The sequence below is a fragment of the Pelobates fuscus genome, chromosome 10 (genome assembly GCF_036172605.1).
Source record: "Pelobates fuscus isolate aPelFus1 chromosome 10, aPelFus1.pri, whole genome shotgun sequence".
Lineage (NCBI taxonomy): Eukaryota > Metazoa > Chordata > Amphibia > Anura > Pelobatidae > Pelobates > Pelobates fuscus.
Window position 1 is genome coordinate 148,038,042 of NC_086326.1, and position 23,007 is coordinate 148,061,048.

The window sequence follows — 23,007 nt, forward strand, 5'->3', positions numbered from 1 at the left end:
ATTGATCTAGGTGTATATATATACAGCATATGTATGTGATTTTATAATATTCTTTCCACACATTAAGCACTTTCAGGACTTTTCCATTATATTTATTTATTGACTTTTCACATGAAAATAATATGGCTTTAAGCCGTGAAAAAAACAGACTGGTTTTCCGAAAAACCGTATTAATATGTGAGAGAAGATCGATATTAGAAATCCGGAAATGCCAGAGGGGACGGAGTGGAACGCAACGATGCGTTCCAAGTAAGAGGAACGTCGAACCAGGAAGTGAATTGGAACGCAAAGGTGCGTTCCACGGCAGAACACGTCGAAACCCGGAAGTGAAAAGCCGGCATTGGAGAAAAAGCCGCCGAAAAGAAGTTTGAACTTTTATACCGATTGAAAAAGCCCCTGAAAGGGGCGAAACGCGTTTCGGACTTGACTCTTAGCCATTGGGCTATTATTCTATCCTGCACCAAATAGCTGGATATATTTCGTATTATTGTGATTTTAATAGAAACGTTTTCTTTATTTTTATTGTGATTTTACCGATATTGTTTGAATAAATATTTTTGGCTGTTTATGCCATCTTTCTACACCAAGTATTGGAGAGTGGAACCCTTTTGTTTTTACCATACAACCGGGCATACCTATCCAGCTTCTAACTATCCTGGAGATCAAGTGGGACCAGTGATCCAGCTAGGAGAGGGACATCCTTCCATAAAAAGTCCCAAGGCGCTTCGAGTGAGAGCCACATATACTTGGCTCCACGTTTGTGAGTACCACATCTGCATATCTTATACTGTTTAGTGATATTAACTGTATTACACTATTGTGTGTGCTATATATCTTACAGATTCTCCAGAAGTGTGATTTTCCACCTATTGTATGTATTAACTATAATGAAGATAGTCTGCCTGGGTGTGAGACTTCCTCCAGGAGCGTTCAGCACAGCGGGAGCAACTCTGCAGATAGCGTGTTGATTTATTATGCCAAGGTTGGGGTCGTGTTCTCCTCGTGGTGCATGTTTGGAGTGGGGCTGCAGTGTTCAAGGCAGATGTGAGGGTAGTGTTATATGTGGAGATGGCCAGTGAGGGACAGGAGAGGGAAGGGATGGATAGCAGTTGTGAATCAATGTCAGCCTGTATAATGACTATATACAGGGTGTGTACATTATATAATGACTATATACAGGGTGTGTGCATTATATAATGACTATATACAGGGTGTGCATTATATGACTATATACAGGGTGTGTATTATATAATGACTATATACAGGGTGTACATTATATAATGACTATATACAGGGTGTGTGCATTATATAATGACTATATACAGGGTGTGTACATTATATAATGACTATATACAGGGTGTGCATTATATAATGACTATATACAGGGTGTGCATTATATAATGACTATATACAGGGTGTGTGCATTATATAATGACTATATACAGGGTGTGTATATTATATAATGACTATATACAGGGTGTGCATTATATAATGACTATATACAGGGTGTGCATTATATAATGACTATATACAGGGTGTGCATTATATAATGACTATATACAGGGTGTACATTATATAATGACTGTATACAGGGTGTGTATATTATTCAGTCTATATTGGGGGGGGGGTGTATATTTACCTTTCATACAGTATATATATGTCAATACACACCTAGCTGTCTCTCCCTGTGTCTCCCAGCACTGTATCCACTACCTCTTCGCTGTGACACTGAAGGCAGGCTGCTCTAAACACAATCACCGACTGGCCACAGATTCCAGGCCTCACTATACGATGGCAGAGTGTCCTAGGGCAATCAGACGCTTTAATATGACGTCATCGGGAATATGAAGCCAAAGCAGCCATCTTTATTTAGGGCAAACCTCCCACCTCTCTCTATGGGAAGTCAGGGCAGGAAGCTGGGGAGATATTGGGAATATGAAATGAAAGAATCCATTTTTCCCAAGAATAAACAAGCTTACATTTTATGTTTTAGAAATGTATTTAAAATAAAAATATGTCAGTAGTGTCACTATGTTGGTTTTGTTTTGAAGAGGTAACTCAGATATTGAAAGAATGAAAGGTGAAATGTCACTTCATCATTTTTTTTTTTTGTAAATATAATTTTTATTTTTGTTTTGTTTACGTTCAAAGTTTGGAGACTCGCAGGTCTCTAGTCAAGTTAGAATATGCAGACAGGTTTAACGATCAGTATCAAAAAGATCTCGGGCTCGCAGGCCCTCATGGGTAAGTAAACAGGTTGATACAGTGTCACAGGTGTTTGAGCAAGAGCATAATGTGTGCCCTGTCCCTTGTTGAGGGCAGTACTTTTGCATGTTCAGTTGGGCTCGCAGGCCCCTTGTAATGTCTGGCTCGCAGGTCCCGTATTACATGTGGGCATGCAGCGTTATGTTAGTCAAGTTTCGTGTGCTTGGATTATTTGCATCCCTAGTGTGTGTTCGAGGCTCATGGTAGTATGCACCTTCTGGGAGGAGTGTTGCAGTACTTGGTATTGGGTCTCCTTCCCGTTCGGGATCTGTTAGCTATGTGTGCCACAGCGGGGCGTTGCGTGTGACCGCTGTGGTATACTTAAACCTGTGTCTGAAAGCGTGATATGTTGAGTGCTGCTGTGTAGGTAGCAGCGCAGAGTGAACGTGTCTTTATTTTAGTAGAATGGAGGTGCGCATTGGAGCTCCAGGGTGGGCCGGTCCTGGGTTCCAGTCTCGAGTCGCGTTCAGTCTAAGCCGTGGTGGGGGGGGAGGGGGGGGGTCGGGGTCCAGTCGTGTCTCTGTCTTTGAGCTTGTCCAGGAAGGTGTCCTTGGCGGTTTCAAGGAGCCACAATGTCCAGGTCTCAGCGTATGTCTGGGGTTTGTCTGAGGCTGACATGAGCAGGTTTTCTATGGCCCTAAGTTCTTCCATCTTGGCAAACCATACCCTCAGCGGGGGTGCGGTCTTTTGTTTCCAGTAGAGGGGGACTATCTGTTTAGCTACGTTTAGGATCCTAACCGTCATAGACCTCTTGTATTTGTATTTAGATACTGTGGTGTGGTGAAGGAGCATTGCTGCCGGTTCCAGGGGGGGGGGGCGTCCGAGAACATCTTTACAATTTTGTGTATGTCTTCCCAGTATGGTCTAATTATTTCGCATTCCCACCATACGTGGATTGCGGTCCCTGTTTCCTTCTCGCACCTCCAGCAGAGATTGGTGTGTTCTGGGTCTATGTTGTGGAGGAGGTGTGGGGTGCGGTACCAGTTTGTCAGGAGTTTGAATGCTGTCTCCTGGGTCTTGCTGTGTGTCGAGCAGTGGTGGGTGAGGTAGCATATCTGCTCCCATTCTGCGTCTGTGAATGTCGTGTTCAGTGCCGCTTCCCATTTCCCCATGAATAAAGGTTTAGCAGTAGGTGTCCCTGTTAGTAATAATGTGTATATGAGGGAGACCCCGTGTGTCGTTGGGTCTGGGCTATCGCACAGTGTCTCGAACGCTGTCCGGGTCCTGGTGAGTGCGGTGCCTTGCGGTAGGGTGCGTATGAAGGCGGTAAGTTGAGCGTGTTTGAAGCATTGTGTGAAGGTGGGTGTCTCACCTCCTAGCATGGATGTTAGTGGTGTGCATTTGCCGTTGGTGATGACGTGGTGCAGTCTCGGAATCGGGATCTGGGGGGTGTTTTGAAAGGCTTTCGGGTCGAAGCCCGGTTGGAAGTCTGCGTTATGTACCAGAGGTGTCAGGGGGGATGGGTAGGGTGCCAAGCTATGTGTTTTCGCCGTTTTGCGCCAGATGTCCAGAGTGGATTTAATGTACGGGGACATGGCTCGGGTGTCTGGGTCCTTCCTGCCCCAGGGTATGGTTGCGAGCGGCATGCTCGCTTCCGATTCCTCCGCTATTTTCCACATTTTATGGACTCCGCTTTTCGGCCATTCCATCACCCTCTGGAGATGTGTGGCCGTGTGGTATGAGCGGAAGTCCGGCAGTGCTAGGCCCCCCATGTTTTTTGGTTTCATTAGGGTGGTGGTTTTCATCCTGGGACGTCTACCGTCCCAGATGTATTTGATCATGGCTGTGTTTAGTGTGGCAAAAAACGCCCCGGGGAGTTTAATTGGGATGGTTTGAAAGAGGTATAGTAGGCGTGGGAGGAAATTCATTTTGATGACCTGGACTCTCCCGAGCCAGGATATGTGTGGGTGTGCCCATTCTTTCATGTCTTTCTGGAAGGTGGTGAGTGTGGTGGCGAAGTTGGCTTGGAAGAGGTCTTTGCTGTCCCTAGTCAGCCAGGTTCCTAGGTACCTGATTTTTTGGTCTGCCCATTGGAATGGGAAGCTCTGGCGTAGGGGGTCAGCGCGTCTTTTGGGGATATTGACGTTCAGGATGTGGGATTTAGCATAGTTGATTTTTAAGTTGGAGATCTCTCCGAATTCCTTAAAGGCCTGTTGGATGTTGGGCAAGGTTATTTCTGGGTTGGTGATAAAGAATAACAGGTCGTCTGCGAAGGCGGCCACTTTATGGTGGACGTCGCCCGTCGTGATGCCTGTGATGTCAGTGTTGCTTCTGATATGTGTCAGGAATGGTTCTAAGGCTAGGACAAACAAAAGTGGGGATAAGGGGCAGCCCTGTCTGGTGCCGTTGTGTATTGTGAGTTCGGGGGTCAGCGCGCCGTTAACCAGGATGTGTGCCGTCGGCTCATGGTATAGGGCGGTGATCCAGCGCATCATGTGGGTTCCCAGGCCCGCGTGTGTCAGGGTGTCGAAAAGGTATGTCCAACCGACTCTGTCGAAGGCCTTCTCCGCGTCCGTAGACAGCAGGAGAAGGCCCCCGGCTCCCGCCCCCCTGCCGTGCATGAGGGTGAGTGTGCGAATGGTGTTGTCCCTGGCCTCACGACCTCCCACAAACCCGACCTGGTCTGGGTGGACCAGCCTGGGGATGTGCGATTGTAGCCGCGACGCCAGGATCTTTGCAAGGAGTTTGACATCGCAATTGATGAGGGAGATTGGCCTGTAATTCCCGCAGTGTTCCCCATCCTTGCCCTCCTTGGGGATTATGGTGATGTGGGCTGTCAGGGCTTGTTTGGGGATGTGTTGGCCCTCTCTCACCGCGTTAAAGGAGTCTACTAGTGGCTGGTATAAACTGTCCGAGAAGGTCTTGTAGTATTTTAATGGGAGGCCGTCAGGGCCTGGGCTCTTGCCCGGTTTGGTTTGTTTGATCGCCTGTGCCAGCTCTGACAGAGTGATAGGTTCGTCTAGCAGTGCTGCAGTTGTGTCATCTATAGTCGGGGATGTGTGGGTGGTGAGATATGTGCGTATTTTGTCTCGTAGTCGTGTTTTCGCCGTCTCTGTGTGTGGTTGTGGCAGGGAGTAAAGGTCCGCGTAGTACGTCCTTATAGTGGTCAGTATGTCGGTCGGGAGGCGATGGAGTTTACCGCTTTTATCTCTGATTTTGTCGATGTATGTGAGCTGTCTCTTTTTGGTAAGCATCTTGGCCAAAAGTTTTCCGCTCTTGTTCCCGTGTATGGAAAAGAACGCTTTGTGTCTTATCGCGTCCCTGTGGAATTTAGAGTGGAGCAGCGAGGTTAACTCGCGTCTCAGCTGTAGGAGTTTCGTTTGGTGTGTGGAGTGTTGTGAGTGTTTGTTTAGGTCTTCCTCGTGTTGGATGTCCGTCAGGATCTGGGTCAGGCGGGCCTCGGAGCGTTTCTTGAGTAGGGCCCCTTGTTGTATAAAGTGTCCCCGAATCACGCATTTGTGGGCTTCCCATCTAAGCGTCGGGGACGTCTCTGTTGGGGGGTTGTCTAGGAAATAGTCCTTGATTTTTCCTCCGATGTGGTTTGTGAGGTCTGTTCTGGTCAGGAGATACTCATTGAGTCTCCATTTAGTGATGGAGGGGCGGTAGAGCGGGGATTTTAAGCGTAGGGTAACGGGTGCGTGGTCCGACCACGTCGCCACACCAATCGTCGCGTCTTCCACTAGAGGTAACGCGTGTTGTGTGGTGTAGAAGTGATCTATTCTGGAGTATGTCTGGTGGGGGTGGGAGAAGTGTGTGTAGTCTTTTTCGTCGGGGTGATGAGCTCTCCAGCAGTCTACCAGCCGGTGTGATCTAAGGAGTGACTTGAGGGAGTGTAGCTGTTGTGGTGGGGTATGGGACGTGCCGGAGGAGCAGTCCCAGGTTGGGTCCAGTGTGATGTTAAAGTCCCCCCCTAGTACCAGTGTCCCCTCAGCGAACGTGTGGAGTTTGCGTAGTGTCTGGAGTAGGAAGCGGCACTGACGTCTGTTAGGGGCGTAGATGGTTGCAAATGTGTAAGTCTGCTCGGCTATCTTGCCCTTGAGGAAAAGGTATCTACCTTCGTCGTCGGTGAGGCACCCCCCCTCCTGGAACGGCACTCGTTTGTTAATGAGGATGGCAGTCCCTCTAGATTTGCCTCCTTGGAAGTCGCTAAAGTATCCGTGCGGGTAGTGGTGGTCCGTCAGTTTCGGTCTGTCACCTTTCCTGAAGTGTGTCTCCTGGATCATGACCACTGAGGCCCTGCGGGCATGGAAGTCCCTCAGGGCTCCAGTCCGTTTTTCGGGCTGGTTGAGTCCCCTGGCGTTGACAGTCATGATAGTGAGGGGGGCGGGGGTCAGTGCCATGTTTTGCCTAGTGGGGTCTCTCCGTCAGTAGTGGGGGGGGGTGCGGGGTGAGGGAGGGGGTATAGGGGCGTGGTGTAGGGGGAGGTGTCAGGGGTAGGGGGGTGTATAGGTCTCGTCACCTTACGGTGGCGTCTGGGTGTAGGCGTCGGGGAGCTGCGGCGCACGGTTCCACTTGAGACCCGTGTGGGCAGCCCACCTTGGATTGACGCCTCGTCCCGTGGGGTAGTGAAAGGAGGTCAGGGCTCACCTAGCGGGCACGTCTGAGTCCGGTCCGTAACCGTCGGATCTCTCCTTGGTCACCTACTGCCGTCACAGACCCGTGTCGATCCCCTGTGGCTCCAATGCGCGTCTCGTATGTGGCTGGTGTCGTAATCCTCGCCCGAGGTTGTGTGGCCTCGTGGCCTGTGTGGGAGTAAAGTCAACGAAATTTAGCAATATCATCGAGAACATCATTAAAATATTAACATTAACATTGCATACATTAGACAACGAGTCTATCAAAACGATAACAAAGTTTTGGCCAACTAGCTGTGGACATCGTGAAGCTTGCCTGTAGAGGCCTATTACTCTATGTCATGACCCGGATCCCTCCCTCGCCTCCCCCTCCCGTTCAATCCCCCCCGTCTATTTGGTCTCTATTTCAGCGGGTAGTGTGTGTTGTGCGCTCCCTGTCTGTCAGTGGTCTGTCCGCTTCGTCTTGGCTCCGGGGTGTGCTTAGTGAGTGGGCTTGAGGTCACCCCCGGTGTCGTCGCCCCTCTGTGTGCGTTGGCCCCGTGGGTCCCTGTCGTCACTCCATCAATGTTTGTCAAGTCTGCGATCTGGCTACCCCGGGTTCCAGTATCTCCGGGCCACCCCGGAACCCTCCCCCCAGGTGTGGCCCGCCGGCACCACCCCTCACGGTCAGCTCGCCGAGGGTCGTTACTGGCCGGGTGGGTGGCGGCGACAGGCCCCAGCCAGGGAGTCAGGTCCCCCCCCTCCCCCCCTCCTCCCCCCTCCTTAACGGCCCTGGGGTACTTGCGAGCATGTGCTCTCAGCAGTTCTGTATGCCCGGTCTGGCAGTATTAGTAGTAGCCAGGGCTCACAGCAGTTCTGTATGCCAGGTCTGGCAGTGTTAGTATTAGTCCACCAGCGTTAGTCCATCTCAGTTCTCGGTGGTTCCGCTGGTGTGGTGGCTCGGCCCGTCAGGGGGGTCGCTTGCGGTAACAGTTCCACATTGCTGTGCTGGTTCCGTGTGGTAAACAGTTCAGGCAGTGTCTCGGGAAGGCATGTGGTCGGGGGTGTTCAGGAGGGCCGTGCAGGGTTAGGCCAAGTCTTTCACAATGTCCAGTCTCGGGTAATATCCACTTCGGGCCGTTAGTGTGGTGCGCCAGACGGTCTCGTAGCTTGCTGTCGGGGCCTCCTCACTCGTTGCTGTTGGCTTGGGGCTGGGGGGTTCGGCCCCTGTGGAAAGGAGTAAAAGTTCAGAGGGTCTGGCCAGGTCATTTGGACCGGCGTGAGGTGTAGCTCCCTCAGGAGGTCTTCCATGTCCTCTTCGCTTCTCACAGTGAAAGGACCGTTCTGTGTGGTTGCTTGTAGGCCCGTAGGGAAGTTCCATCTGTAACGGACCTTGTTGGTCTGCAGTGCCCGTGTGAGAGGGCGCATCGCTCTCCTGTAGGCAAGTGTCGCTGGTGATAGGTCGGGGAACAGTTGTACCTCTACCCCATTGGAGATCACTTGTTTGGTGTCTCTGGCTTTGTGTAGGATGTCTTCCTTTGTCTGGAAGTGGGCAAGGCAGCAAATGATGTCTCTAGGAGGGGCGTCAGGGGGTCCTCTCGGCCTGAGGGCCCGATGTGCCCTAATAAATTCTATGTGGGTGGTTGGCGGTCGGCCGAGGAGGTTGTTAAAGAGCTCTGACAACGTGTCCCTGATAGGGGTGGTTTGGTCTAAGTCCTCTGGCATACCTCTGATCCGTATGTTTTGCCGCCGCCCACGGTTATCAAGGTCTTCAATGTGCTGCGCCATTTGCCGTAGTTGGACCCCCTGCTGTTGGAGTTTGCAGGTGGTTGCGGATTGCGCCGCTGCCATGTGGTCGCAGTCGGCTTCCAATTGGGCCACCTTCTGTTGGGTGCCCTGAATGTCTTCCCGCATGGTGCGCAGTTCCTCTGAGAGGGACTTGTGTAGGGCGGCGTTGGCCTCTTTCAGGTCGGCTTTAGTGGGTAAGTTTCGGATCATCTCGATCCATTCAGGCTGGGGGTGATGGGTGCTGTTTCCCCCTGGGTGCTCGACATGTGGTGAGGTCGGGCGGGAGAGGCCTGAGGCCTCGGAGTCATTTGAGGCCTGGGCTGGCGGCTCGGCCGGCGGCACGAGAAATTGCCTCATGGCTGAGTGTTGTGCCCCCTTCGGGGTGCTGGAGGGCTGACTGGCCTGCGATGTCCGATGGTTTCTTCCCATTTATGCGGTCGTTATCGCTTGTCGGGCGAGGATTTGTGCTGAGCCTTTGGGGAGCTCCCGGTTTACGCCGCCATTAGCCTCGGCGTCCAAGCCACGCCCCCACTTCATCATTTTTAATACAACCTTATACCTATTAGCTGTGCTAAGACAGATATACATATATTGTATTTTTATATTATTTTACTCCGCGCTTTGCTGGGTGAAGCCTGTAAGTGCCATACATACGATGCTTGCGCATGTATCTTAGTGCAGGCCAGCACTGCAAGAGTTTAAAAAAAGTTGATTTTGTGTTTCTCCTCAGTGTTGCTGATCTCCAATGCTTTTGCCGTATGAGACCATCTGATTACAAAAAGCATAGTTTAACTCCATTGATACCGGAGAAACTGACGGAAGCCAAGCACAGAGAGATGGACACAGGTTTCTTCAGGAAGGAAGAGATTCTTTATTGGATCACCGATCGGGACTCAGAGGGACTAATGTCACCAAAATACAGCAAGTTCTGAGCCCCGGACAATAGTGCAGGCTCCTTATATAGGCATATTGATACCGGAGAAACTGACGGAAGCCAAGCACAGAGAGATGGACACAGGTTTCTTCAGGAAGGAAGAGATTCTTTATTGGATCACCGATCGGGACTCAGAGGGACTAGCGTCACCAAAATACAGCAAAGTCTGAGCCCCGGACAATAGTGCAGGCTCCTTATATAGGCATATAACTCCTCCCATATTAAGCTCCACCCGCACATTCTCTTAACCAATCAACACAAATAAGAATTAACTTCCTGTTTGACCGCATGGCTTGTCCAGCACAATGGAGGAGGGGGAATACTATATCCTGTATTCTTGCACATGCTCCGTACACTACTGATCGTATCTTGCCTCGTGCAACCAACTGATCGATACGTCAGCATATGCACGTACACATGCCACGTGGTAATCTCGGCCTACTAAATTTATTTTTACCGAGATTCCACCACATTCCCCCCTTTGATGCCTCTTGATATTTTACAATTACTTGAGGCATCACTTAACCTTGGTTTGCTTACACCGCAAGTTACCTTGAACCAGACCAGACTTATCTTATGATGTGAATCTTTTAACACTCATCTTCTTGCATTGGTTCTCCCTGATCTAGAGCCTTATATTTATATATCGCCATTATCTGTGCAGCAGCCTTCCTCTCTGCTATACTTCCTATCAGGCTTTGCACAGACCTAACTACTAAGGGTATAAGACACGGCAGGAGTAGACACAACAGTAAAATCAGTAGGACTCCACCTACCACTGCCTTAAGCCCTCCAAACCACTCATACCAGCTACCAAACCAACTACTTGGATTGTACCCTTTCCATACCTGAGTAGGCACATGCGCTAGTTTAACCATATGGCTAGTAAGCTCAGCTATTGGTTGCCCTTCGTCGTCTATTTGAAGACAGCAATTGCTTAGGTTAAACTTCCCACATACACCTCCCTCTACTGCCAAAAGGTAATCCAAGGCTAATCTATTTTGGTAGACTGCTGTCCTCATCCTGGTGTTATGCTTCGCTAGAAGATTGAGCGCCTGTGATGTCTCATTAGTGATAATCTCAACCACCGCCTGTAATCTTATAATACGGTTGAGCATATAAATAGGGGTTCTATAACCAAAGGTACCATCCTCAGCCCACGTGGCTGGCCCATAATAATCTATGATACGCTGGGGAGGCCATTCATTATCTTCCCAGGTGCCTATCTCTATGGGTCCCCTTTTCTTCCTATGATTCACATCATACACTTTAACACCTAAAGTCTCACCTGTTTCAATCGGTAACAAGAAGAAGGATGGTTTGAGCATACCCAACACACATGCCCCTTCCCAGTCCTGTGGCAGCTCCGAATAGGCTTTCTTACCACAGATCCAGTACAAATTTGCTGGGGCTCTCCAGGTAGATGTGATGGATAGATCAAACCACACGTCCTTTAAATTGGCGTATCTAGCAAACGGGTTAGATGGTTCTGAGACATTTGAAGCCGACCACCAAGTTGTATTCTTTGTATCATCATCATAAGCTTTTTGCCCTAGACAAGTTAATTCTCCTACAGAAGTATTATACATTATTCCTTTCCTTGCTATGCAAACATAACCTATGATGGAGGTCTTTAATCTCCACTCAGATTTTCCTCTAACACTCATATGATAATCGGCTTGTGTAGATATTAATTGGTCAACTGCCTCAGAACCGGACATTACCTCCTTTGCTTCCCAAGGCCATTGGTCTCCCATGTTAGTACCTCCACACACATAGCAGTTGGTAACATTAAGACTACCGGCAATACTTTCAGCTAGATCGATGAACAGGTTTTTAGCATTATGGGGGATCTTATTATCTATACTCATCTCTTCGTAAAAGGAATGGTATACTTGATGAGTCTGGGAGGATACCGTATCAGTCTCTATTCCTATAAACAATAATGTCCCAGGATCTAAACCCGTCCCGTATATCTGAAACCCAAATAAATTTCCATATTTGTCTAAGAACTTGTCGGGGTTATTAATAAGTATATGGACTGGGTTGCATTCCATAGACTTACAATAAGGGCTAGTCGGCAACTTAGTCACTATCATGTCTTTGTCTACTGTCTGTCCCCAAGTCGCCCACCCCACACAAGACCAATATGGACAAAAGTTATAGTCTTTATTTGGGCACCTAGGACTTACATATTTATTTTTACTACTGGGACAAATGTATTTATCGTTAGACCCATACGTCCTCTCCCATCTAAGATCCCCACATACATTCCACGGCTTTCTACCACTCGATATCGCTTTACACGCATCAAATAGCAGAACACCCGAAGAATGTACGGATTCTAACACCGTCTTATTAATTAGGGTCCCCTGAGGATCTCCATTCCTGAGAGTCAACCAAATTGTACGAGGCTGATACTCCGGACTGAAGCACTTAGGTTCTCCTACTCCTAAATGGCACACACTATAGTCTATATTTAGGTATCTACATCTCGATACATCTCCTTTACACTCGTATTGTGAATGCCAAATTAGGGTTTGGGAAATATGGTTACCTGTTCTCGTAGTCTTAATGCATACCTCACAGCTAGGAGTGTCGGTACCTCTACCTTCCTGAATATAAAAACACATGTAAATAAACACAATCAAAAGCACATCTTTCGCCGTCATCCTCAGTCTTCGTCCGTGCGATGGAACCTCAGCTTCCAGGATGTGAGGGCTGCAGGGAATGGAGTTCTGCTCGTCTTCACAGGTGTCCCTTCGAGACTTTCCTGGCTTATACACTATGTGATGGTAAGCGGACAGGCTTTATTATGGCCTTCTCACTCACACCTGTAACAATAAAATTTGTAATCCACAATAATTCCTCGTTACTCCGACTGAGTAGTGCGTTTTAACCGGATCTTGCAGGGATTCTCTGGATCTGCTGTAACTTGCCAAGAATCGACTGCTGCTGGTTTAACCCTGGAGTGATGTATCCACGGAGTCACTTCTGCTACTTTTATCGCTGTAGGGGTAGACAAAAGAACAACATAAGGACCTCTCCACTTGGGCCCTAACGGTACATTATTCCACTCTTTAATCCACACTTGGTCTCCTGGATGATAACTATGAACAGGGGGATAAATATTCACAGGTAATCTATCTTGTACCCATTTCTGTACCTCCTCCATAGTCTTACCCAACTCTACAACCTGCTGCCGGGTAATTCCTTCTCCCAACTGACTCAAATCCCCCCTTAAGTTACCAAGTACGGGAGGTGGTCGCCCATACATAATTTCAAAAGGAGAGAGGCCCATCCTTCTGGTAGGGGACTGCGGATTCGCAATAGAGCTATGGGTAGGAGAACGTTCCACTTAAGTTGGGTTTCCTGACACATTTTAGCCAACTGGTTCTTTATAGTTCTATTCATTCTCTCTACCTTACCAGAACTCTGGGGTCTATATGCAGTATGAAGCCTCCACTTTATACCAAGCATATGAGTCAGTTGTTGTAGGCACTGGTGAACAAAAGCTGGACCATTGTCCGATCCTATAGAACAGGGTAGTCCATATCGGGGTATTATTTCTCGTAGCAGGAATCTCACAACTTCTCCTGCTTTCTCTGTACGAGTAGGACATGCTTCTACCCAGCCTGAATAGGTGCACACAATTACCAGCAGGTAACGATGTCCACCCGATTTAGGCATCACTGTAAAGTCTATTTGTAGATCGGACATGGGGAGTCCCCCCATAAACTGGACTCCTGGTGGTTTTACTGGTCCTTGTCTTGCATTATTCTTAGCACACGTTACACATCTGCGTACAATGGCCTGAGTCAAGTTGGACAATCTTGATATGTAGAAATGTTTCCTGAGAGATTCTTCAGTACTGTCTCTCCCAGAATGTGTCCCGTTGTGATAATTTTGGACAATTTCTACCGCTAGTGATGCTGGTATGACTATTCTTCCATCTTCTAGCTGATACCACTTGTTCTCCAAATACTTTCCTGGTTCAGTCTTTAACCACTCCTCTTCTTGAGCTGTATAAACTGGAGTCCATTGGGACAGTGGAGTTGGTATAAGAGCAGCTATATGCCCCACATACTCCTGTCTTCCTGATTCAGCAGCACGCTTAGCTGCACTATCTGCCATCCGATTTCCCTTGGTTACATCACCATCTCCTCTCAGATGCGCTCGACAATGTATGATACCGACTTCTTTCGGCTCCCACACTGCTTCCAATAGTTGTAGGATTTCAGCTGCGTATTTGATTTCTTTGCCTTCTGAATTCAGTAGTCCTCTTTCTTTATACAAAGCTCCGTGGGCATGAGTGGTTAAAAACGCATACTTAGAGTCCGTATAGATATTTACTCTTAAACCTTCAGCCAATTGTAACGCTCGTGTTAGTGCTATTAATTCTGCCTTTTGTGCTGATGTTCCTTTCGCCAGTGGCCGAGCTTCTATCACCTTGTCTATTGTTGTCACTGCATATCCTGCATAGCGGATCCCTTCTTTCACATAACTACTACCGTCGGTATAATATTGAACATCGGGGTTCTGGATGGGAAAATCACGAAGATCTGGTCTACTTGAAAATACTTCATCCATTACTTCCAAACAATCATGTTGACTTTCAGTAGGTTGTGGCAAAAGGGTAGCTGGATTTAAGGTGTTTACAGTCTCTAAATGCACTCTTGGGTTTTCACACAACATTGCTTGATACTTGGTCATACGGCTATTACTAAACCAATGATTTCCTTTGTAGTCCAACAACGTCTGTACTGCATGTGGGCCTCGTACATAAAGTTCTTGACCCAGAGTGAGTTTATCGGCTTCAGCTACTAGCAGGGCGGCTGCAGCTACGGCTCTTAGACAAGGTGGAAGTCCGCTGGCCACTGCATCCAGTTGCTTAGACATGTAGGCAACAGGTCTTTGCCATGATCCCAAGTACTGTGTCAATACTCCCACAGCCATTCTTCTTTGCTCGTGTACATATAAGTAGAATGGTCGTGTGTGATCAGGTAGACCTAATGCTGGGGCACTCATCAAAGCCTTCTTCACATCTTCAAATGCCGTTTGCTGTTCTTGGGTCCATAGGAAGGGGTCGTGCTCTGTACCTTTGATGGCTGCGTACAGAGGTTTTGCCAGTATCGCATAGCTGGGAATCCATATCCTACAGAAGCCTGCTGCCCCCAAGAATTCCCGCACTTGTCTTCTATTCTTGGGTATTGGTATTTGGCAGACAGCTTCTTTTCTCTCTGGCCCCATAATCCTTTGACCTTCAGAGATATGGAATCCCAGATACTTGACAGTTGGCAAACACAACTGAGCCTTCTTTCTAGACACCTTGTATCCTGCCTTCCAGAGAATGTGTAGTAGATTGTGCGTTGCTTGCTGACAGATTTCTTTTGTAACTGCTGCTATCAACAAGTCATCTACATATTGTAACAAGACACACTCTCCTGGGATGGACTCGAAATCCAATAGATCTTGACTTAGGGCTGAACCAAATAGGGTAGGTGAATTTTTAAACCCTTGGGGCAGTCTTGTCCAAGTCATTTGGCGTTTTGAGCCCGTTACAGCGTTCTCCCATTGGAAAGCGAAAATACATTGACTTTCTGCGGCAATTCGGAGGCAAAAGAAGGCATCTTTGAGATCTAAGACTGTGAAGTAAGTAGCCCCGCCCGGAATTAAAGCAAGCAGGTTATATGGATTGGGTACAACTGGATGTATACTAACAACCGCATCATTGACTGCTCTTAAGTCCTGCACAGGTCGATACTCATCTGTACCGGGCTTTTGAACAGGCAGCAATGGGGTGTTCCAGGGGGAAGTACAGAATTTTAGGATACCATACCGTATGAACTTATCCAGATAGGATTGGATGTTCTTCTTAGCCTTCTGTGGGATGTGGTATTGTCTTAGGCTCACTGGATAAACCCCAAGTTTCAGTTCAATTTTTATAGGTGGAATATTGCGGGCCAGTCCTGGTGGGTTGTTCTCTGCCCAAACTCCTGGTATGTTAAACAATGTCTCATCACTCCTAGGGTTTTGGCTAGTCAACACTGTATAAAGTCGCCACTCTTCTTCCTTTGGTACGGATAAAGTCATAATACCTGAAGGTCCATTAAACTTTAAGGATGTTGTTCCATTTGGTAGGAACGTAATCTGCGCTTGTAATTTTGATAGCATATCACGTCCCAGCAATTGGACTGGACATTCAGGCATATAAAGGAATTGGTGTTTTACTACGTGGCCTCCCAATGTACAGAGTCGACTTTTAAGAACCGGTCTTTCAGCACTTCTTCCAGTTGCTCCTATCACAGTAATAGTCCTTCCAGATGGAGGAGCAACTAGATTAGTCACCACTGAATGTTCAGCACCAGTGTCGATCATGAACGCACTCCTTTTTCCCCCTATTGATACATCGACCATAGGCTCCGCTCGACCAAGGGGGATGGAGCCCGGTCGGTATCAATAGTCCTCCATGACCGTGTCAGCCAATCCTACGAAGTCCCTACCTTCTCTATCGCGGGACCTTTGCGCTGCTGGAATATACCTGTCTTCCCTAACACTTCCTCTGTTCCCATTACTCCCTCTATAACCATTACTCCCTCCGGGACCTCCTCTACCTCTCGCTCTGCCTCTAAAGTTTCCGTAGCCTGCCCTGGGTTGGTCTCTCTCGTACTGCTCTCTTTGCGGACATTCGTTCCTCCAATGCCCTTCTTCCTTGCAATACGCGCACTGATCCCTACTCAAAGGCTGTCAGGATCGGGACAGGGATCCAACACGCAGAGTACAAACAGTAGCCAGATACGTATACCGGACCTTAGAATGGCCGGACTAACGTAAGTAGTACAGTATAGAATGGTCAAAGACAAGCCGAGGTCGAGGGTAACAGAAGACAGGTAAGCGAGAGACAAGCCAAATCAAGGGTAACAGAGATAAGCAGAGTAAGGTAAACAAGCCGGGTCAAAACCAAAAGGGATAATAGAATACACAAGCACTGAGTGACTAGAACAAGCTAGAACCACGACAGGGCAATGAGCTAATGAAAGAAGCTCTGTTAAATACCCTGTTCAGAGCAGTAACCACGCCTCCAAGGCGTCCTGATTGGTCCTGCAGCCATTGACTGACAGGTAGTTCCAGGGGAGTGTCCTGATGACTACTTCCTGCCTAGATGCTGTAAAAGGCAGTCACTCCCTCGCGGCCGGCCTAGCATGACCGGATAGACCGCGGGGAAGGGAGCCATCAGACCGTCTGGATGGAGGAACAGCTAAGTCTCTACCTCTTTCGGAGGTAGAGACCACAGGTACCCTGACAGTACCCCCCCTCTCAGATACGCCCACCGGGCGGAATGAACCGGGACGAGATGGGAAGCGAGAGTGATACGCCCTGCGGAGACGGGGAGCATGAACATCCTCCTGAGGTACCCAACTCCTCTCCTCAGGACCATATCCCTTCCAATCAACCAGATATTGTACTCTCCCCCGGGAGATTCGAGAATCAATAATAGAGTTAACCTCATACTCCTCCTGACCCTCCACCTGAACGGGGCGAGGAGGGGCTATTGTGGAGGAAAATCTGTTACATATGAGTGGTTTTAGTAATGAAACGTGAAACGAGTTCGGGATGCGCAAGGTATTAGGAAGAGCTAAACGATACGCAACTGGATTGATACGGGTCAGCACCCTGTAGGGTCCAATATAACGAGGAGCGAACTTCATGGAGGGCACTTTTAAACGGATGTTCCTCGTGCTCAGCCATACCCTATCACCTGGAACAAAGACCGGAGCCGCCCTTCTACGTTTATCAGCGTGTTTCTTGACCAACATAGAGTTGTGCACAAGGATTTGTCGAGTTTGATCCCACAACTTCCTCAAATTGGCAACATGAACATCAACCGACGGCACCCCCTGGGAAGGGGAATCCTGTAACGCTCAATTGTTGATAAGATGGAAACAACTGCAGATTTCTGAGTTTGATAATGTTTATTACTTTAAATAAAAAAAGATAATCAAATTGAACTGTCTCTTTAATTCCTGGCAGGTTATAACCAGCAGCGGTGTTTGAAGTTGTTTTAGGATAAGGTAATTTTAACACAACCAGCGAGAAGTTCCAATTTAGGATGCAGATAATTAATAAGTAGGTGTTGGAAACAAGATTATGAGTTGATGTGGAGCAGATAGCGAACCACTTAGATTTAGGATGGATGAGTTGATGTGGAGCAGATAGCGAACCACTTAGATTTAGGATGGTTATTGTATTAAGTTTGAGCCAATCTGGTTTACTTAACTTATGAAGGAGTGATAATCCAAATTGGTGATAGAGATTCCACAGAGATTCGAGGTTGCAGCAGGCAAGAGAATATCCAAAAACAGTCCGAGGTCGTAGGAGAGGAGAAGGAGGGTAAATGATTAAACAGTCCGGGTCCGATACACAGTAGAAGTAAATATTCAGTTTGAAGTTCGCGGGAGCTTTCGAGTTGATCCAGCACTGTGGTGTTGACGCGGACTCTCTATGAACCCTGGGAACGACCACGTCATAGGAGGGGGAGTGGCCGCGCTCCGAGAACCCGGAAGTCCACGGTTAGCGAATGCCGGAAGGTCTGACAGAACCCCCCTCATAAGAAGCAGCCACCGGATGCTGTCAACGAGGTCTGGATGGGTAGCGAGCATGGTACGCGTTGATAAGTCGACGAGCATGCACCGCGGAGGACGACACCCATGAGTCTTCGTCAACTCCGTAGCCCTTCCACCGGACAAGATATTGTAAGGAACCACGATGAATTCGTGAGTCGAGAATCCTCTGAACCTCGTATTCCTCTTCACCTTGTACCAGAATGGGATCAGGAGTGGTATGAACATCCCTCATGAAAGGGTCGGAGTGGTGTGGTTTAAGCAACGACACATGGAAGACTGGATGCAGTTTCATGGTAGGTGGAAGTTTCAATCTAACCACGTTTTCGTTGATGAGTGACAATATACGAAAAGGGCCAAGGAAGAGTGAACTTAGTTTCTTTGAGGGACGGTTGGTAACAATGTTTTTTGAAGAGAGCCATACCAGATCACCAACCTTGTAAGTAGGGGAAGGTCGTCTACCAGTATCGAAAAACTTTTTCTGAGCAGATGATGCATTTTTAAGGTTATCCCGTAACCTGAGGAAGAGGGCAGACATGAACGAGTTATGGTTGGAGACGTATGGATTAGAAGAAGGAAGTCCTTGATCGGGGAATGAAGAAGGATGGAATCCAAAATTTGAGAAGAATGGAGTCATTTTGCTACTAGTGTGTACCGAGTTGTTGTATGAGAACTCTGCCATTGGTAACCACGTGATCCAATCATCTTGTAAATGAGAGCAATAACACCGCAAGTATTGTTCAAGACATTGGTTAACTCTCTCTGTTTGTCCGTTGGTTTGAGGATGATAGGCTGAAGATAATTTACGTTGAATGTTGAGGGAGGAACACATCTCATTCCAGAATTTAGAGGTGAACTGTGTTCCTCTGTCTGATATGATTTCTTCAGGAAGACCATGGAGTTTCACGATGTTGTTGATGAATACTTTTGCAAGTTCAGATGAGGAGGGTAATTTCTTTAAAGGAATAAAATGGGACATCTTGGTGAAACGGTCTACCACTACCAGAATGGTGGTATGATGTTGCGAAGGAGGGAGTTCTACCAAGAAATCCATTGAGATGGACTGCCAAGGTCTTTCTGGAACAGGTAGGCTCAGTAATTGACCGAATGGTGGATGATGGTCAGATTTTGATCTCAGACAGGTTGGGCAGTTTTTGACATAAGATTCTATGGTTCTGTCCTGGCGAGGCCACCAGTAATATCTTTTAGACAGCTCCAGTGTTTTTCTTGTACCAGGATGACCAGCCAGAGGGGAATCATGAATCAAGGAGAGTATTTTATTCCTAAGCAAGGGAGGAATGTATAACCTGTCCTTGAAGTAGTACAACCCGTCCTTTTTTGATAGATTGTCTTATTTGGGAAGTTCAAGATCTTCTTCTTTAAGATGTTTAATATCATCAGTTAATGACGAAATAATACCTATGATTTTAGGAGGTTGAGTTTCGTTTACAGGAAGATCTTGGTGAATTCTGGACAGGGCATCTGCCTTTTTATTTCTGGATCCAGGTCTGTAGATGATTTGAAAATTGAAACGGGAAAAGAAAAGATTCCAGCGTACTTGTCTGGCAGAGAGTGTTTTGTTGGAATGAAGATATTCAAGGTTCCTGTGGTCGGTATAAACAATTACAGGAGTGCGTGTGTCTTCAAGTATGTGACGCCAGTTTTCGAATGCAGCTTTAATACTTAATAATTCTTTTTCTCCTACAGGATAATTTCGTTCAGCAGGAGACAAAGATCGTGAAAAAAAAGCTACTGGATGGAGAGGATCTTGAGGCGTTTGGTGTTGAGAGAGGACAGCCCCGATAGCTGTATCAGAAGCATCCGTTTCCATGACGTAGAGAAAAGCAGGATTAGGTAGTTGAAGAATGGGAGCACTTGTGAATCTCCGTTTTAATTCATCAAAGGCTGCTTGAGCCTCTTCGTTCCAAGCAAAGGACCGTTTACTGCTATTGAGCAGGTTGAGGGGATGAGCAACCTTGGAGTAATTTTTAATGAACTTCCTATAGAAGTTGGCAAATCCCAAAAAACGTTGTAAGTCTTTAGTATTAGTAGGAGTAGACCAGTTGACAATGCAATCTATTTTGGAGGTATCCATACTTATTGAATGAGGGGAGATAACATATCCCAAAAAAGTGATTTCATTGACTTCAAATATACATTTTTCTGGTTTTGCGTATAATTTGTGTGTTCTTAATCTGGATAATACCCATCTCACGTGTTTTCTGTGTTCTTCAAGGTTGTTGGAGTAGATGAGAATATCATCTAAGTAAATGATGACACAAACGTCTAGGAGATCTCGGAAGATATCGTTAATGAAATGCTGAAAGGTTGCAGGGGCGTTACATAGCCCGAAGGGCATGACAAGATATTCGTAAAGACCATATCGGGTTCTGAACGCCGTTTTCCATTCATCATTGGCCTTGATTCTAACAAGGTTATATGCCCCACGAAGGTCAAGTTTAGTGTAGATGGTAGCTGTTCTTAATCTTTCAATCAACTCATTGATCAGGGGAAGAGGGTAACGATTCTTAATAGTTATTTTATTTAAAGACCTGTAGTCGATGATGGGGCGTATAGTCTGGTCCTTGTTTCTCACAAAAAACATGCTGGAAGCGGCTGGTGAACAGGAAGGTCTAATGAACCCCTTCCGGAGGTTTTCATCTAGGTATTCCTTGAGGGTTTTTAGCTCTGATTCAGAGAGGGGATAAATATGTCCAAAAGGGATAGGAGCACCAGGAACAAGGTCAATCGGACAATCATAGGGTCGATGAGGAGGAAGTGTCTCTGCTTCCTTTTTACTGAACACATCAGCGAACTCCGAATAGCTGGAAGGTATAGTGGATTCCCTAGTAACATGCAAAATGGGGATGTGTTGTAGACATGTTCTCTGGCAATATGTAGAGTTAAACGTGAGAGAGAAAGGAGCCCAGGTAATAAGTGGGTTGTGAGTCCGTAACCAGTCTATCCCTAATATTATAGGATAAAGAGGAGAATTTATGACATCAAAAACAAGAAATTCAGAATGGACATCATTAGTAGTAGTCCTTAAAGGGACAGTTTCAAGGCGAATGGGCCCCGAGGAGATTAAGGAGCCATCAATAACTCTGACAGGGACGGAATTACGTTTTTGAACACAAGGAATTTTATTTTTTGTAACAAAGGATGAGTCCAGGAACACCCCATTAGCACCGGAATCAATAATGGCCTTAGTCGTAATTCTTTCTTTGTCCCACTGTAATATGAGAGAGACAGAGGAGAAATGAGAGGTTGGTTTAGAAGGAAGTACACTCATTACAGTCGTGGTAGAACCATGCTTACCGCCTCTTGGACGTTTCAATAGGGGACAGTCTGGGACCACATGTTCTTGCGAAGCACAGTACATGCAGAGGTTCAGTTGTCTTCTTCTGGTTCTCTCTTCTGGAGTAAGAGGACTTCTCACAACCCCTATTTCCATAGGTTCAGCGGGAGTTATAGGTTTCTCCGGTGCCTTTGAAGAGGTGAAGGGTTTTTTCCATAGAGAGCTAGTGAGTGATTTCTCAGCTTTTCTCTCCCTAAGTCTTCTGTCGATACTGATTGACAGTTGAATAAGTGTATTTAGTGTAGTAGGTAGTTCAGTTCTGGAGAGCTCATCTTTGACAGCTTCAGATAACCCAATACGGAACTGGTTACGTAGAGTTATGTCATTCCACTGAGTTTCAGGTGCCCATCGTTTGAATTCAGCAATGTAATCTTCAACAGGCCGGTTTCTTTGCTGCAGTGTTCTAATGGTTAAATCTGCAGTCGCTTGTTTGTTTGGGTCTTCGTAAAGGAGAGACATGGCTTCAAAGAATTCATCCAGAGAATCCAATATGGGATCATCATTCTCAAGAAAGGAATGAGCCCAGGCCATGGGTTCACCTCTCAAAAATGAAATAACAGAACAAACTTTAGATCTTTCCGTGGGATATGATCGGGGTTTTAATGCAATCAACAACTTGCAAGAATTGATGAACTCTCGGTATTGGGACCTGTCTCCAGAGAATTTTTCGGGGTTGGAGACAGCAGGGTCACTAGCCAAGTGTGTAACTGTGTGAGGAGTATGGGTTTGCAAGTCCCTTACATAAGTAAGGATTCTTTCATTGGTGATCTGTAGATCTTGCATGCCTTGAGTGAGAGTATCCACTCTTTGGTTTAATCTGGTGATTTCAGAAGTGAGATCTGCTGTATCCATTAATTAGGCTGGATCAATCTGTAACGCTCAATTGTTGATAAGATGGAAACAACTGCAGATTTCTGAGTTTGATAATGTTTATTACTTTAAATAAAAAAAGATAATCAAATTGAACTGTCTCTTTAATTCCTGGCAGGTTATAACCAGCAGCGGTGTTTGAAGTTGTTTTAGGATAAGGTAATTTTAACACAACCAGCGAGAAGTTCCAATTTAGGATGCAGATAATTAATAAGTAGGTGTTGGAAACAAGATTATGAGTTGATGTGGAGCAGATAGCGAACCACTTAGATTTAGGATGGATGAGTTGATGTGGAGCAGATAGCGAACCACTTAGATTTAGGATGGTTATTGTATTAAGTTTGAGCCAATCTGGTTTACTTAACTTATGAAGGAGTGATAATCCAAATTGGTGATAGAGATTCCACAGAGATTCGAGGTTGCAGCAGGCAAGAGAATATCCAAAAACAGTCCGAGGTCGTAGGAGAGGAGAAGGAGGGTAAATGATTAAACAGTCCGGGTCCGATACACAGTAGAAGTAAATATTCAGTTTGAAGTTCGCGGGAGCTTTCGAGTTGATCCAGCACTGTGGTGTTGACGCGGACTCTCTATGAACCCTGGGAACGACCACGTCATAGG

General features: G+C 46.9%; 1 protein-coding gene across 3 annotated transcripts in view; it reads right to left on the reverse strand.

Annotated features, from left to right (window-relative positions):
- LOC134575201 (oocyte zinc finger protein XlCOF22-like) overlaps positions 1-23,007 on the reverse strand; it is a 106,844-nt gene that overhangs the window by 27,259 nt on the left and 56,578 nt on the right. Inside the window, exon 1 of one of the 3 annotated variants that reach the window (XM_063434447.1) lies at positions 1,672-1,799. The exons of 1 other annotated variant lie outside the window; for it this stretch is intronic. The gene's annotated coding sequence lies outside the window, so the exon portion shown is untranslated. Of the gene's footprint in view, positions 1-1,667; positions 1,800-23,007 lie in introns of those variants that run through there. One more of the 3 variants, XM_063434448.1, reaches the window with a different exon arrangement.